The following is a 16,373-nucleotide window of genomic DNA, read 5'->3' as shown; positions in this document are numbered from 1 at the left end:
TGAAGTTGGACACACGAAAAGAGTCCACCTTTAATGAGTTGTATGTACATAAATAAGTCTCTCATTGTTCTGTCGAGAATTCAACATTTGGACTTTTTTTATGCGCGGTATGAGACATTCACATTCGTTATCTGGAATTCTTTCCTCTTTGCCAATGTTATTCGCACTGCAGAGGTGCAAAAAGCATATTCCAACCAAAGGGGAGCGGAGTCCAATATGGTAAATAAGAGCCACCCGCCACAAAATATAAAATATGATTGTCGATGGACAAAATAATGGAAAGTCCAAGAGGAAGAAATTCCTTTTCTTCTTCTTGGTTGTTTTTTTTCGGCATTTTCTTGAGAGTTCAATGATCTGGTGCATTTCGCAATATTTGTGGACTGCCTGCACTGCACAGTGCACACAAAAAAATCTCATACTATAAATTCTTTGGAGAAATTGCGTGTGGTAAAGATTCTTAAATAATTAACTGATTTATTTTTTCTCCCCTGAACTAGCTCACCAGTGAGTTCTCATTTACTTTTCACTCTTCCACATTTATCCCAGCCGCATATTTATGTTGGTACATAAATTGCTCAATCTCGCTTTTATTGATGCACCCAGAAAAGTTATATTGCAATCTAGAGAATTTTCCTCGAGGGAATGTTGTTTAGAATTTAAAGTTGAATTAAGAATAAAATTCCCGAATACTTTACAGAATATTTTTGTAAGACTTTTCAACGTGTTTTTTTAATGTATTATTTTATTTGATCAATAGAAAGGGACATAACACGCACTGTAACCCTTGAATAGAATTCGAAAAGTCGGGGATGGTATAAAAGAAAGTTTAATTGATTTAAATATAATAATTTTCTTTGCCTCTTGAAAACGAGAAAAAATTTTAAATAATTTATTCTTAAGAATTTCTTACTCTACAAACTTTCTCAAATTATTTTTCTCCATTTCAACTTTGAAATACGATTTTTTGAGCTTTCTTCCTGAACTTTTGAACTATTGGTAAAATGCCAAAAATTGCGGAGCATGTAAAAAGTCTGTGTCAAGATGCATCTACTAAGAGAGAAAACTTTGAGAAAATCTTCATAGATTTTATAAAGAAAAAGTTTTGTTTATATAGTTGATGAAAATAATTCCCAGGCGAAGCTTATATATAGCGCTAATTTGCAATGATACATAATATAAGAAGGGTGAAAACAACTTAAACACTAAGCGTAAAACTCTCTTCCTGTATTAACTACATAGTGTCTAATGTTGGTATTGAATGCTCTCTAAAGCTGTCGACCTGTAATTTAGCACCACAATTAAATGATGAGCCTGTTGGGAAAGCTCATTGCTTTGCACCACATTTACTTTATTTTCTTTAATGAATACACTTTTACGGTCAATATAGAATTACGGGAGAGAAGATGTAGAATAAGAGTGTCACTATGGAATAATCACTATGCAATTGGAATGCGCGCGGTGCATTCTTTTCCTCGTAAATGAGGAAGATCATCGCATAAAATGCATTATAAAGAAAAAAAAAAATGAAATATTAAGAGAAACAACAAACAGCTCCATTGTGTATTTTCGTGGTAATTTTTCATCCCATTATTCCGAATGGGAGGCACAAAAAGTTCGCTCATTGAGATAAATAATAAAATAATTTACGCACTGTAGACAAAAAAAAATGTTGTGGTGTGTCTTTGACCTTACGGGAGTCAACACCTCGTGACTTTGATGTTGAGAGGAGTTATTGAAGTGCTGTCGAAAGGAATTGAGATGGAGGCAAAAAAATAAAAATAAATCCCACAACATGATTCAAATACTCTCCATCCAAGTCGATGTCACCTCGCCAATCATAGAGCAAAGAACCCCTTGAGAGTACATAGAGAGAAGCTTTTGAGGTATTTAATACGTCGCAATGTAATTGCAAATGGCAAAAAAATAAAGTCAGGAAAGTACCACAACTTTAATTTCATGTCTGGCGGTTTCTGTTTTGAGCATTTGACGAAAGGTGAAGCACACACAGGTGAATTTAATGGCGCCGACACGGGTACTCTGTGAAGTCCTTTTACACATTTTCCTCCAGTCAATTATCACGTGAATTGAGTATTTTTGTAGCGTGCCTTTGAAGCGTCTTTGGGATAAGGAATTAATTGACGACATTCTTATTACCAGCGTGCCGATTCAATAATGCCAATAAAATAAATATTTTATAGAAAGAAAAAGGGAATTTTCTTCAGTTGCAATGGAATTAATGAAAAACAAAAACAATCATAATACTCTATGTGATACAAAAAAGTGTATCCACTTTAATAGAGATTATGTGAGGGGAATATAATAATGTAGAAAAATTCAAAGTGAAGAAGAATAAAACGATTTGCACGGTGTCCCCATAAAACTGTCTTTATTCTTTAGAATAATTTTATTCTGTTTCTTGTAAATTAGGAGAAGCTTTAGAGAGAGATTTATTCAAGTTTATTAAAAGAAGTTTTGCATCTTTTTGATTGTAAAATACGAGAAAAAATAAAAAAAAACTCAAATTTTATGTTCTGCAATATTCTTTAAGAATTTTTGGTTCTGATTTAAATTAAAAATTGTTTTTTTTTCTCGATTTTCCCGAAACCATCGTATAATTTAGCTGCACCTAAGTCTTTACTAAGCTAAATTAAACAATTTGCATAAAGCCAAAGAAATATTCAATTGATGACTAAAGGAAGACGCACAGAAACGTCGAAATTTCTGGTAAAAATCGTTAGAATTTATTCGAATGAATATCCGTTAGATTTCGTTCAAAATCCTTGACTGACTCTTCGGGAAGGATATATTGTCCTTTATATCCACCTTATATTTAATACCGATAAAATAGAAAATAAAAAAAAATTAAATAATAATAATCTTTGTGAGAGTTTATGTTTGGGACACCTTGCAAAATGAATGTGTTGGATAGAGTCTTTAGTATTTTTTTAGCCGATTGTGCGCCAAAGTGTAATGAAATAGCTGAGAACTTGCGATTTTTATGGACGCACAGAATAAATATCAATATAAGTGAGAAGCACGAAAAGGATAGTAGCGCATCTATTGAATATTTATCACAGAAAGAATCAGCAGCAAACATTTTCCATTAACACTTTTCGTTAAGTCTTTTATGTGAGGTGCGAAAATTTAATTAATACCCCCACGAGGATCATCAAAGTGATGGCCCACAGGAATAGCTTATCGCATAAAATGATATCTCCACACAGAGAATTATGTGTATCTTTTATTTATTCCCATCTTACGGATACAATGCGATGAAGATTGGAAATTATGATAAATTTTGGTGGTTTTTTGATTAAAAACGAATGAAAAGATATAACTGCTCTTTAATCGTTTGGATTTCTAATTTTATTGCAGACAACCGAATCGATCGCACGCAATGGGATCTTCTTCTTTTTTTCCATCAGCAATATAGTCGCTTAAATTTAAGGCAGATGAAAAGCTGCAATCTCCTTTGTGTGCCGAAAAAAAACGACCCTATAAGGAAATTCAAGAAGAATCTTTCTCAGAATTTTGATTAATTTAAATCTTTTTCTTCAGCATTCTCTTAATTAAAATCTGCTGGGTAACTTCTCTTTGAGCATTTCCTCCTCGTTTTGTTTTTTTTTGTAGTCTGAACTTCTCGCATCTCTATTAAATGCACATTCCGAATGAATTCTTGCATTTGGATTTTCTCATTCTCAGGACCGTGTGGCTTGTAATTTGACACCAAAATGAATCAAATTTAATTTCTCACGTGAAATTTATGAGTCAGAATGTGAAAAAAAAATCAATTTACGGAGCATTTTAATTTCTACATCATTATATTACCCACCAATCAAAGACATCAATAAAATGGAGGAAAAGAACTAGGTTATAGGTGAGAGAATTTGCAATGTGCTCGTATTCACATAATAAATTTAATACCAATTGAACCAGTTTTAGAAATGAGAATGAAATACTTTATCTAGGTTTTCAATCTTATCGCAATTTTATCTCAATATGTGTATTAAATAAGTCAGTAGTGATATTTAGGAAAATAAACTATTTAAATGGGAGTTTAAGTGATTCTCCAGAGTACATATAATTTCAAGTTCAAGTGTCTGTATACAAGGCAAACTTATCGAAGCTTTATCATTATATCATATTATCCAGGAGTAAATTCTTTAGTTATTCTTAAGAAGTTTTACAATATTTATTTGCAGAATAAAATTGAATTAAAAATACGTTATATTTTAAATAAGAAAAACAGTATGTAAATAAATAAATATATCTTGCAATGATCTAGCTATTAAAATATAAAGTTCCTGCATAGAACTATGTATTAGGCGTGTATTAAGGTATTTAATTAATAAAATGAACAACCCTATAGTCAAACATCCTGTTGGGAATTTGCTATAAATATGCAAACATATCATAAATCTGACCATTACCCCATAATATTACTTTCCTCAGCTACCTAGGCGTGTTTGAGTCAATCACGAGATTGGACCCAGAACGGCACTAATAATTATGCTAGAAGAGAGTTTTGAAGAAAATTCAACGAGACAATTCCTCGAGGTGCTAAAGAGAGATCGGAATCTACCCGGACAAGTGGAGTCTGTGTGCCTCTGTTCGATCATAAAAATTAAAGCATAAAAAAGCATACCATCTCTACAATATTATTGGTGACAGTTTATCGAGAGAGTGGAGTGAATAAATTCAAAGCAAAAAAAGTTTCTTTATGGCTATCTATAAATTGTAAAGTTGTGACTTCGTTCCATGCATATTTCAAAAACTCTTCAAACATGCGGAAAGATGGGTTTGGTGAAATCAATATAAAGCTAGAGAAGAACGCGAGGTTCTTGTTCTACCCGTATTGGGTGTTGTTTGAGGAGACTTTAAGAAAGGTATAGTGTGTGCAAAAATCCCACATGGTACCACTTTCCTTCTGGCAGTCTCGACGATCTTTGTCATCCTATTTGTCTTCCTGTATGTCCATATTATTCCTCATTCCCATATAGACTATATTTTTCCTTATATATTTTCAACTTGACTTTATTTTATTTATTGCCATTGTCATGCTGTCCACATTTTCAACGCAAGAGAGGAGTGCACCTCAAAAAAGGGCGGTGTATTTCCCACATATTGATGGTAGAACCACATGTGGAGGTAGAACCACTGCATTTTGCCATAATATTTCCTTGCACACAAGATGTCAATCTCGTTCTTCGATGTCTCTTTTTTGCTCTTCCCCCTTTTCCTTACTTTTCCACATTGCGTAACAATTTTTTCCCAATCTCTCAGTTCTCGTTCATTTTGTCTAGGTTTGGAGACATTAGAATGCAAAAAATAAAATCATTGAAAGATTAAAAAAAAACACCAACAATCAGCTACGCCTGTAAAATTTTGCAATTGCATAAAGCTTTATGTTTCCTCCAAACATAAAATCAATTCTCATTCATAAAAAAGTTGTAAGAAAAAGGCAATGGCACACCGTGAAGTTCATTCATTGTTCACGAAGCAATTACAATCTCTTATACCAATACATATGGTATCAGTGCTTATATATATTTGCTTTATGCAGCATAGTCTCTCACATTATGTAGGACTGCGCATCTGCATATTTCAAAAGATTTAGTTTTTTTCTGCCTATCACTTTTTGCATATACGACTCGGTAGTGACAGGAAGTTATTATGTATAGTCTATAGATGACTATCAAATCCAATTTAAATATTTTGTTTAATGGGATTTTGTTAAAAAAAATGATAAGCGTAACTTCTTGGAAAATGAATTAGCTTCTGAGATAATATAAGAATTTGTTTAACTTAAAATTAATCATTCATCGAAAAAGATAGATGTCTAATCTTTAAATAAATTCTATTCATTCTTTGTTTATTTACAATCCTTGAATTAAATCAATAAAATAACAATTCGAATTTGTAAAAATATATCGAAGGATTCAAGAAAAGCGAAGATGAAAAAAAGTAATAAGATTTTTAAAGTCAATGGCTATGTACTGTAGTTCTTCCTACTGACCCTGAGAATTATTAATTTACCTATGAGGGAAAAATAAGAAGAAAGGATATAAGATGCAAAAGAAAAAGCCGATGACAAGAGATCATCGTGACATGAAGCATAAAAGCATCCCTCGCGACTAAATAGGTTTTTTTTAGTTGATTTGTAAGCACACACACTCATATGCAAATTCATGACATTCATTGTGCCTCCAATTACAATTTCATATCCATAGAGACCTACACTCTAGGATGAAATATGTATATTAAGTGAAGTTCTCGTTGTATAAAATAATATTATAATGTAGGTTTACGATCGCATCACTCTCTTCAGCTTCACCTAGCCGACATATCAAGAAAAGTATGGGGCGATACTACACAACATATCGTATAGTCTTGTGCGGCTGAGACGTGGTAGTTCATAGATAGAGAGGAGGAGAGAATAAATTGTGGTCACCATCAATGGGGATCCATCAAAGAGCTGGCGAGCTCCATATAGTGGTTTCCCAGCAAGTGAGTCAGTAATGCTATATACAGCGTGTTTATGCAGATATGTCCTCGAGCACAATTGATTTGCAAATTGATGAGTGGCACGACAGGAGGAAAAAAAAACTCCACCATGTAAAAGCAATGTGTGGATAGGATAGGGTGAGTTTCACCACAAATACGGGCAATTTTCAATTAATCCAATACAAAAATAGCATCACGACTAATTTTATAGTCACTTGCATTTTCAATGGTGCACAGAACTTTAATTCAATTGGCGAGCTGCACGCCACTTTGTCATGTTCCATTAATCAGTCAGTTTATAACACTGAAAGTTGAAAGATTGTTTTTTAGTTATCTCCGCATATTTTTTTTCCTCATCCGAGAGGTTCTTTTGATGGAATTCCTCTCATCTTCTCTCACATCTCCTTTAATGTAGTCAACACCGTCCGCATTGCACATGTGCATTGTTGGGCTGCAGAACAGGCCAGAGTCTATCTCGGGAACATTATGTTTATAAAGGTATAGTGATGCGATTAAATGCACCAATTCTAAGGGGTATGTCAGCAGCAATGGCATGAAGAAATGAATTGAAAAGTTTAGTAGATGGATAATGTAATAGAAACAGATACACATATCACGTACAAATTTGAAATTTGCACACAAAGCGACATGTAACAAGGAGCTCAAGACAGTATTCTTGTAGCGATTTCCATTGCAATTCAATGAATTTTTATTTTTAAATTAATTCTAAATTACACAGAAAACAGTTTTGAAAGACTTGTTGGGTTATTAAATAATTCTTTTTTTATTTCTCATAAATTTAATTCTCTATTAATATAATTTATTTAGATTTGCAAATCCTTCACGAGCATATCGACCGAAAAACCAAAGAAAATGTGAGGATATAAAAAAAATAATTCAAAATGGAGCTCAATTATTTTAAAACATAAAATTAATAAGGAAGTGATTTTTTAATACACGTGAAAGATAATCGCTATGACTTGAGATGAATTAAATCAATGAATTGAATTTCATTCGCATTTTTCTCGAGTTTTAAATTCAGGCTATATCGCAAGCTATTAAAACAAGAATTTATCTCATTTTCTCCCCAAGAAATTAACACATTAATTAATTAATATAATAATTTCATGGCTAATTTACAATTATGAAAATTACCTGCTACACTAATAAAAATCCATCAGATATGGCTAATATGGGATATTCAAATTTTGATCGCATCGAGTCAATTTTTATTAGCATTTTGTGCAAAGAAAAGAAAATTATATGTATTGCAATATGCAGACATGATCATTGATCTTGCATTTCTTATTATGAAAATTATTCAATAAAGTTTGCATGTCTACAATGTTTACAGCTAATTTTTACATTCATAACTTCATTTTCCATCTTTTGCAAAAATTATTCTTTCATACTTATGATTAGGGGTGCACCATTAGGCAACTCATTTAGTGTTAAGACAGTTCATAGGGGTCTTAACGAGATGAGGTTAGTGATTAATAGTTCCTGGAGCGATCGTGATAGTGATCACTTATCGTCATTTGTGGACATTTGTAAGCAAAAGAAGGTGCATTAGCACGCAAAGGTTTGTATTTAAAATATGATAATATACAGTATTAATTGGTGCAGGTGTATTCTTTTTCCCATATGGCGCCTTTATTTATGATCTGTACACAATGAGTGCATAAAGTGAATCTCACAAATTGACTTTGTTGTTTATGTGCTATTTTAAGGTAAAAATTTTCAAGGAAAAACCTAACCAGTTTCACTGCGTGGTGTTTATATATTTAGTGAGCTATCGGAATTTACCTCTGCATCTAGCTAGAGAGAGATATGTATGTTCTTGCATATTCATAGCACGCATGTTGGATTCGATGGGGGGAATTCTTGGAAGTATATCGGGACAGGTAAATGATGATGTGTACTGATCACAAGATGTATCGACTAAAGGGAACCGCATTGGCATCCGTATCACAATTTGTACAAATGCTCGTGTCTCTTGACATTTTTTTCCCATCTTTGTACACTACATTGCATCTATGGGGTTCCCCCTTAGACTATGTTTGAGTAAATATCCGTCAATTGTGTAAGTTTACCGCTAGACGAGCAAACAATCCCCAATATATTTGTACCATTGATTATTATCTAACTTTGGTGAAATAAATGTGGATAACGATGTCCGCGACAGAAATGGACAAATCCACCTAAGAAGGGGAGGATGGATGATGAAGAATGAGAATCGGAGGAATGTGGCTGAAGAAAATGGGCAACAAGGAAGTGTTCCTGGAAATGCTATATATACATTTTGTATCACATACCCATTGTGACACTGCTCTACACAGCAGCCTCCCCGCAATTATTTTAGTATGATACTTGGCGGTAGGATTTAGCGCAGAAGCATCTCTTCTACGACATTCCAGTTTTGTTTACCATTTACACACTTGACTCTTACACTCATGAGAGATGTATTGAATAAATAGTTAATAGACAAAATCCGTTATGATGATATATAGTGTGGCGTGTACATTATTATGCTCACATAGAGCATATATGAACATGTGTGTTATATAGGACGCCGGGATTGTCGGGCATCTTGCGCGGATGCAATGAAGTGGCGGGAGGACAGGTTTCCAACCTCCTCGCGATAATCGTCTCGGGCTCGTCTCAGGTGCAGATTAATTTCACTACCTTTGTCCACCTGCAATAACCTATGCAACATACATCAGACATCACTGGACATAACATCCACCACACAGGCGTGGAGGCAGGAATTGAGGAAAAAAAAGTTGGTGGATTGTAGAAATGGCACATGGAGTGGCAGGTAAAGCGATAAATGATTCATAATTGCTTCAATCATAAATTGATTTATTGGCACTTCCAGTGGACATTTGTAATTAAGTTCTACGACTAACACACAATGGGATTCCTACACCTTCTGAATCTATTGACTTATGTATCTTCATAGGTGTACCCCAACCCAATACCCGGGTGGAGGTGTAGAAAAAAAAATTAAGATCTCCCGCATGGCTCCTCCGTTGGAAGAATTATGTACACCATTACGACAATCACCTTCCGATATGTGCATACATTATAATTCTGGGGCCGCACTGTGAGAGCGCGCGGCATCGCGGTATGTTTGCAAGAAAGCGTGGTGATAGAGATCTCCGCGTGTTTCAGTTCATCAATGCTATAATAATGCATTTAAACGAGAAGATGAAGAATGATACAGCAGCATTCCGCGGGCTTCGGGTTTTCTGGTCACAATTTAAATATGAGAAATGGACTCTCAATGACTCGCTTCTCTTCATTATACCATAACGTCGTGGGTTGTCATAAATTCACATTGAAGGATTTTTCACCGTTGCCACCCATCCGTGGTGCTTTACTCTGATTTTCCTTTGGCTATAAATTACAATTCACTTTTTTGCAGTCTCCCATTCTGCGGGTACACACATATGGTGTCAGGCAAAATTCACCCCGAAGTTATTCTGTCTTCTCCTCATAGAAGATTCACAAGAAAACACATTGCCTTCGTTACGTGTTATTGCCTGAAGTATATAATACGCACTATATAGTTGCTGATACTGTCTTTACGTCCAAATTTTATCCTTTTTAACATTTTTTTAAATTGAAATATTCAACGTTATTCTAGGTATTATATAGAGTTAGTCCTTCAAAGTCCTATCAATTCCAGACCAACACCTGACCACACTATAATCATTGAATCAGCGTGTGAATTATTTAATGACAAGAGTATGTATGGTTCTGTTGCATATCAAAGCGTACGTAGAGATCAACTTTATTGTAGGTATATGCTGCATGTAAGAGGGTGCAAAAGGCACGAAATCATCTCAATCGAAAATAATGATGAAAAAGAACGTGTGGATGGAACAAAAAGAGTGAAAAATACAACATAAACACCACCTCATGCAACTTTTGTGTACGAATATCTCTATTTATAGTTCACCTTGCAGCTACAATCAGATACACGGTGTAATTGATAAGGTACGTTCATGTGAATTAATGCTAAAATATATTTTCATGCGGAAAATTTTACTAATGCACAGAAAGTTAGCAAGATTGTTGTCTTAAACTGCTTCTTTAAAATTCAATTTCTCTCTTTTTTTCCATCGTTTGATCATCATGTCTTCACCACACACTAATGAAAGCAATTAAGATTTTGCATTATATAATAAAAGTTAACTTTCTAGAATAATTTGATATATTGTTGGTGGTAAAATCATTTTCCTTTTCTAATCACAATAGAGTAGCATTAATAAAATTAAATAGAAAATTATAACTAATTTATCGAAATGATAGAAAATTTTCTTATTGAATTGGAAAATTCAATACGAGATGATTTTACAATGATATATAATGGTAGCTTTTTACTTTCTAGAAATTAGTGCCTATTATTAACTAAAGCTATAAAAATTACTCCCATTCCTTTTAATTAACGTTTGAATTTTTAATTTAAACTCAACTTGAGATTGATCATTTCTTCGCATAATATCAATGTTAATTTTTCAATTGGCGTTTTATTTATACGACTTTTCGATGAGTTATTACTTTGTTCATCGGGTATTGAAATTAAAAGGAAAACAGACCAATGATTAATTAGCCACATACATCAGATCGAAATGAATCGATTAAGTGAATTTTGCATAAAATGTTGCATAAAATCACGCAGGTGTGAAAACCGCGAAAGCTTCATTAAGATCAACTTCAAAATAAGACTTTTTAAGACGAGTCTATTAATTTCCATCATCAGTTCTAGTTTGCATGAATAATTCATCCTTCGTCCCTATAATGTTAATCAAATAACCAATAAAATATAAAATATCAACCCAAAAAAAATTTAAACTTTCTAATAAAATTCTCCTCACGAGAAGAAATTTTAAATGCAATTGTAAGTCCTATTTTATTGCTTGGTTGCAGGTCTCTCTCATTAGGTAGGTGGTGTGTACACACAGCATATAGATATATTTAAACATTTTCACTGATAAATCTGTGAGATTTCATTAAGCAAACATCGGATGGATGGACATTTACCACACAAAATCTATGTATCTCATTTCGTTTGAAATGTTTATTCCCTGCGGGGTTTATGCGGCGGTGGTGGAAGAGCATAATACATACATTTCTCCGTGGCCAAGAGTATAGAGACTCTCAGGTGCAATTTATTTAAACAGAGACACGATCGCCACTGAGATACTGTATCAAATGCGCACAGATCAACACGCTCACGGACACATAGCATTGAAGATTAGCATCGAATATAAGTGCGGTAGCGCCTTTGAGATGAGAGGAGCCCAATGGAATGGGCATCTCCACAATGTGGCGCACATGGCAGAAGGTGAATATGCACGATGAGCGACAGAAGAGGCTGGATGACATAATTAACAGCCGGCAAATCATGATTTTGCACGTTTTGATTGAATTGGTAATGTGGAAATTATTCGTTTTATTGGCGAGAGTCGCCGTGGAGTTTTGCGCGCGCGGAAAAAAGGTAAGTAATACGTAAAGAGTCACGTTTTAGTGCTGACCAAGTGAAGAGAAACCGTTAGTCAAGATAATCCTTTACCCATAGCAAAGCATAAATTACGTATATACTTACATTAGAGCAAAACTTATTGGGAGAGAACGCGAACAGTGTACGAATTTTTGGGCAACCACACCTTTGGTGGTCAATTGAAATTTGTGTCAGAGGCTCACACACTTGGATGGTATATATTGACGTTGAATGCCAATGAAATAGATATTTTTGTTACATGAGATCTCATTAAATTTCATTATTGGATTACACGATCAATCGCGTTCTTATTCTTTCCCCTCGGGGTGACACCTCAAATGATGATAAAATCGCACACCTGAGTGAGTGAAATGCACCATAATTACATTTGCGCGTCCTAATGAAGTGTCTCGCAAATATTATTCCCATGCCATTGCATGCGCTACCTTCACAAATCAGACTGTCCCCCTCAGGGTATTAAAAAACCGTGCAAATTTATTGTTCTCAAATGTGGCGCTAAAGTACTTCATTTCATGCAATTCCATGAAGTTTAAAGAGACATAATCAGATTCTCTGGTGGCGTTAGGCATCCTCTCGGCACACCATTTTAATTCGACACAAGAATACAACGATGATAATCTCTCTTTGAGGAGATATCTCAATTATGAGCAAAAGAAATATTATTTATTGTATGGCAGTTAAACAAAAAGCAATTTATGGTTAATTGGCAGAAAGGTCTGTCTTTTCTCACTAAATAGAGAGAAAAATGCTTAAAAGAAGAATTCTCATATCCGCGCTACTTTTCTTTTTAATGTCTCACTCACCTAGCTAAAACTATATTTCTATACTGGTCATTAGGGAGTGAAATTAAAATTCTTGACCTAATTTAACAGAAGCTTTTTTATCCTTTTATTTAATTTTTGTCCTGTAAGAATTTTTTAAAACAATTATCACGATATTTGATCTATTTTTCCAAGAAAAAAGTCTTATGATTTTTTCTCTAAATAAGAGAATTCAGGCAAGAATAGGCATAGCCAATTGAACCTCTTTAAATATTCTTTTTAGCTGTGATTTTTCTTTCACATTAGAAGAGTCCAAAAGAAAATAATTGAGAAGTTGTCTTAATTTGGCTGGCTGTGTGAGAATAAATAGAGACAGGGGGTAATCATGAATAAATTAATAGGAGTTCTTAAAGTGTAAAATTGAATTTAAATATTGAGCAACCTAAAACGCTTTTTAATTGATTCATTTTCCTCACCCATCAATCATCCTCATGCTCAAACATGCCTCTTCTCATTCACATAAAATTCATTGACTGTGAATTTTGAGCATTGTGTTACTCATAGCAATCACAACACGAAAATTTCATTCTGTCGAGATTAACTGACGTAGATTGGATGGTTTTTGAGTGAGAAAAGTACCAAAGAAGTGGAAAATATGCCGTGAAAATTGTGCTGCAAGGGCCACCTTCTTTCACATTACCGAGCAATTAAAGAGACTAAAACGGAAGAGTAGGATCGCATGTGAAATTTCTCGATTCTGCTGACCTCCGGAGTCATGAGCAATCAAGCTTCCACACCATGTATTAATTTCCAATTGAACAGTCACAATAATGAAAGTTTTGCAAAATCAACTAAAGCATTATTAAATTATTCAATTGATGGAAATACCAATATGGGTCAGAGGTGAGATTTTCTTAGAAGTCTAGCCGTTGCAATTCAATTTGACATTTAATTATTATGATTATTCTGATTATTATGCATTGTAATGCACCTTAAACTCACCGCTTGGTGCCTCCACGTGAACATACCGGTGTATGAGATAAAATATCACGTATTAAGTACCATCTGCATTGAAATTTACCATGTAAGTCACATTAGATGCACATCACACAATTCTCGTGTCTTGTTAGTGAAAATTGATAAGTTAATCTCCCTCCTCTGAAGATCTGATTATAATGGTGGTTACATCACATTATTCCTATTTAACCTCTTAATTTATTTTGCATTTTAGCCATTTAATTTATTATTTGGTATCCCAGATTTTTAATACCTAACCCCGTCTAATTTGCATATTACCTGCTAATTTTCGTACACACTTTAATCATGTTGTTTAGAATTTTGCGCCTTTCGTTTCTTTTTAATTTTCACCGCATGATTCCGCCTTGTTTATGCAAAAAAGCAGCATAAAATCACGAGGGAGAGCCTAATCTTGCGGCTAAAATGATCATCTAAAGCAAATGGCTTTTAGCATAAATGAAAATATGCTATTAGCGCTGTGCGGGTATGATATACAGGAGTGGCTATGAAATCGCAATCAAATATCCAGAATTATGTGAAAAATTAGAATAAATATTAAATGGTTCGAAAAACGTGTTTTTTGCCACATTTGCTCTATCACGGAGAAGATGGCAAAGATAAAAATTTGACGCAAAATATCTGAAATTTTTAAAATATGCATAGTTAATTTTCCGTGCAATAATACATGGAGCTTTAAGGAGAGAGGGAGAGAAAAATATGGAGTGTAACATTATTCGGAATAAACTGATGCATCAGGTATTGAGCAACGAGCAAAACATTAATTAATTAATTTTATCTCTTCATCGCTATGTCCAACCGGCGTGTAAATCGAGTGGGAAATATCTAGAAAAATAATTCTGTCAGTGATTATAATCTTGAGATCGCGGTTTTTTTCAAGAGATAGGGAAAGATTAATTAAAGTGGACAAATGTTTTCGACACAGGTATTAATGTGAATTTTAAAGAATGCTTCAGACAGATCAGAATGAGAAATGTTAATGTTCCTAACATAAGAAACTCATGTCTGATGCATCTTTCAGAACTGAATCAACTTCTAATTTATTTTTTCTGTTAATGAACACCCATTTTCTCGGACTACCAAATATGTAGATGCATCAATTTTCCGAACAACGTTTAATTTATGGTTTTTCAAATAAATACAAAGGGAGTAACCTCCGGTGAAAGAATTCTTAAGGAGATGATTTCTTCTCATTCTCCATTTGGAAGTGAGTTAAGAAATTATGAGAAACTGGAATTGATTCCATATAATTGCGTTGCTTCGAATATGACAAATATTTTAACGGCAAATTTCAGTTCATATTTATGCAAAAGATATCGAGAGCGTGTATTTTGGAGCATGGTGCAGATGACGAAAGAGCCAAAAACACGGGAGCCAAAAAGTCGGAGAGTTCAGAAACACTCAAAAGAGTCGATCGAATAGATTGAAAAAAAAGTAAGACAGAAATTGTTTGTCTATCAATAATTGCTGTGGAAAAAAATATTTACGAGGTAGCGGTTCCTCCTATACATGTACATATATACTAAATCAATTTTCATGGTTCAATCAGAACAGACTAATAGTTTCCCGTGGGCAGCATTTTAATTGTCCAAAATTAATAGTTTTGTATGTGAAAATTGTCATTGAACATTGAAGTGGAGTTTTAGCTATGAGTACATGCGGTACACTTGAGTAAACCTCACCATGCTTAATGTTGGCAATAAATGCACGTTGTTCTTGGAAGTTAATGGTCTCTAAGTCATTAGATGACACACAGTATTTAATTGGATATTGTTAAACGTACTAATTACATTCTCCGTTTATTTTTATACAACTTAAAACCACCACCACCGGCATTTAATTGAAGTAGAAAACCAAATGGCTCTTGATGTATAAAGTTAGTGTGACGCTTAAATTATGTTTTACAACTTTTTTTTTCTCTAATTTAAAAATTGCACATAAATGCAAACATATTAAATAGACAATTTGCATAACATACATGAAAGTTTTAAACTCATTCAGATGATGATGTTCCAAGAATGTCCACAATAATGTTTCCCATTGCAATGTGAATTCTTGAAGAAAATTATTTAAATTCTTATGTAAGTAGATTAAAGAGAGCTTTCAGCAAATACATTTAAGACGCTTAAGAATTATCTAATAATTCATGTTAATAAATACAATAAAACAAGACAAAATAATTAAATTTTATATCTTTACAAATTCTAAACTTCTTGTATGAATATGAACAAAATTTCATAAAGACTTCATTGTAGAAAAACTAGATTTAAAAATACTTCTTTTTCAAACAAACGAGTCTGTACAGCTGAAGAAAATTTCTTGTACTTTTTACCACATAATTACAATATCTATGAGGAGTTCTAAGAAGAAACTCACCGTCTCACAGTGCTTAAGCTCAATGTGCATTCTATTTTCTTTTGTCATTTAACATGTAAATTTACTAATGCAATCATTCACACCTTACCAAGTATTACTTTGTGGGAGAATTTTCTTCATGTAGCATGAATACATAAACAAGTAGGGAGAAGAAGTTGATGCTGTGG

The 16,373-nt window shown here is 33.6% G+C and overlaps 3 protein-coding genes across 7 annotated transcripts in view; all 3 read right to left on the bottom strand.

Annotated features, from left to right (window-relative positions):
• Positions 1-16,373, bottom strand: part of LOC129790048 (solute carrier family 35 member B1 homolog) — a 766,332-nt gene that overhangs the window by 209,398 nt on the left and 540,561 nt on the right. The window lies entirely within an intron of this gene.
• LOC129790119 (T-cell leukemia homeobox protein 3) overlaps positions 1-16,373 on the bottom strand; it is a 442,143-nt gene that overhangs the window by 209,398 nt on the left and 216,372 nt on the right. The window lies entirely within an intron of this gene.
• The window catches only part of LOC129790159 (uncharacterized), a 241,887-nt gene that overhangs the window by 209,398 nt on the left and 16,116 nt on the right, over positions 1-16,373 (bottom strand). The window lies entirely within an intron of this gene.

Source organism: Lutzomyia longipalpis, chromosome 1 (genome assembly GCF_024334085.1).
Source record: "Lutzomyia longipalpis isolate SR_M1_2022 chromosome 1, ASM2433408v1".
Lineage (NCBI taxonomy): Eukaryota > Metazoa > Arthropoda > Insecta > Diptera > Psychodidae > Lutzomyia > Lutzomyia longipalpis.
This window is presented reverse-complemented; position numbering and strand designations above follow the sequence as displayed.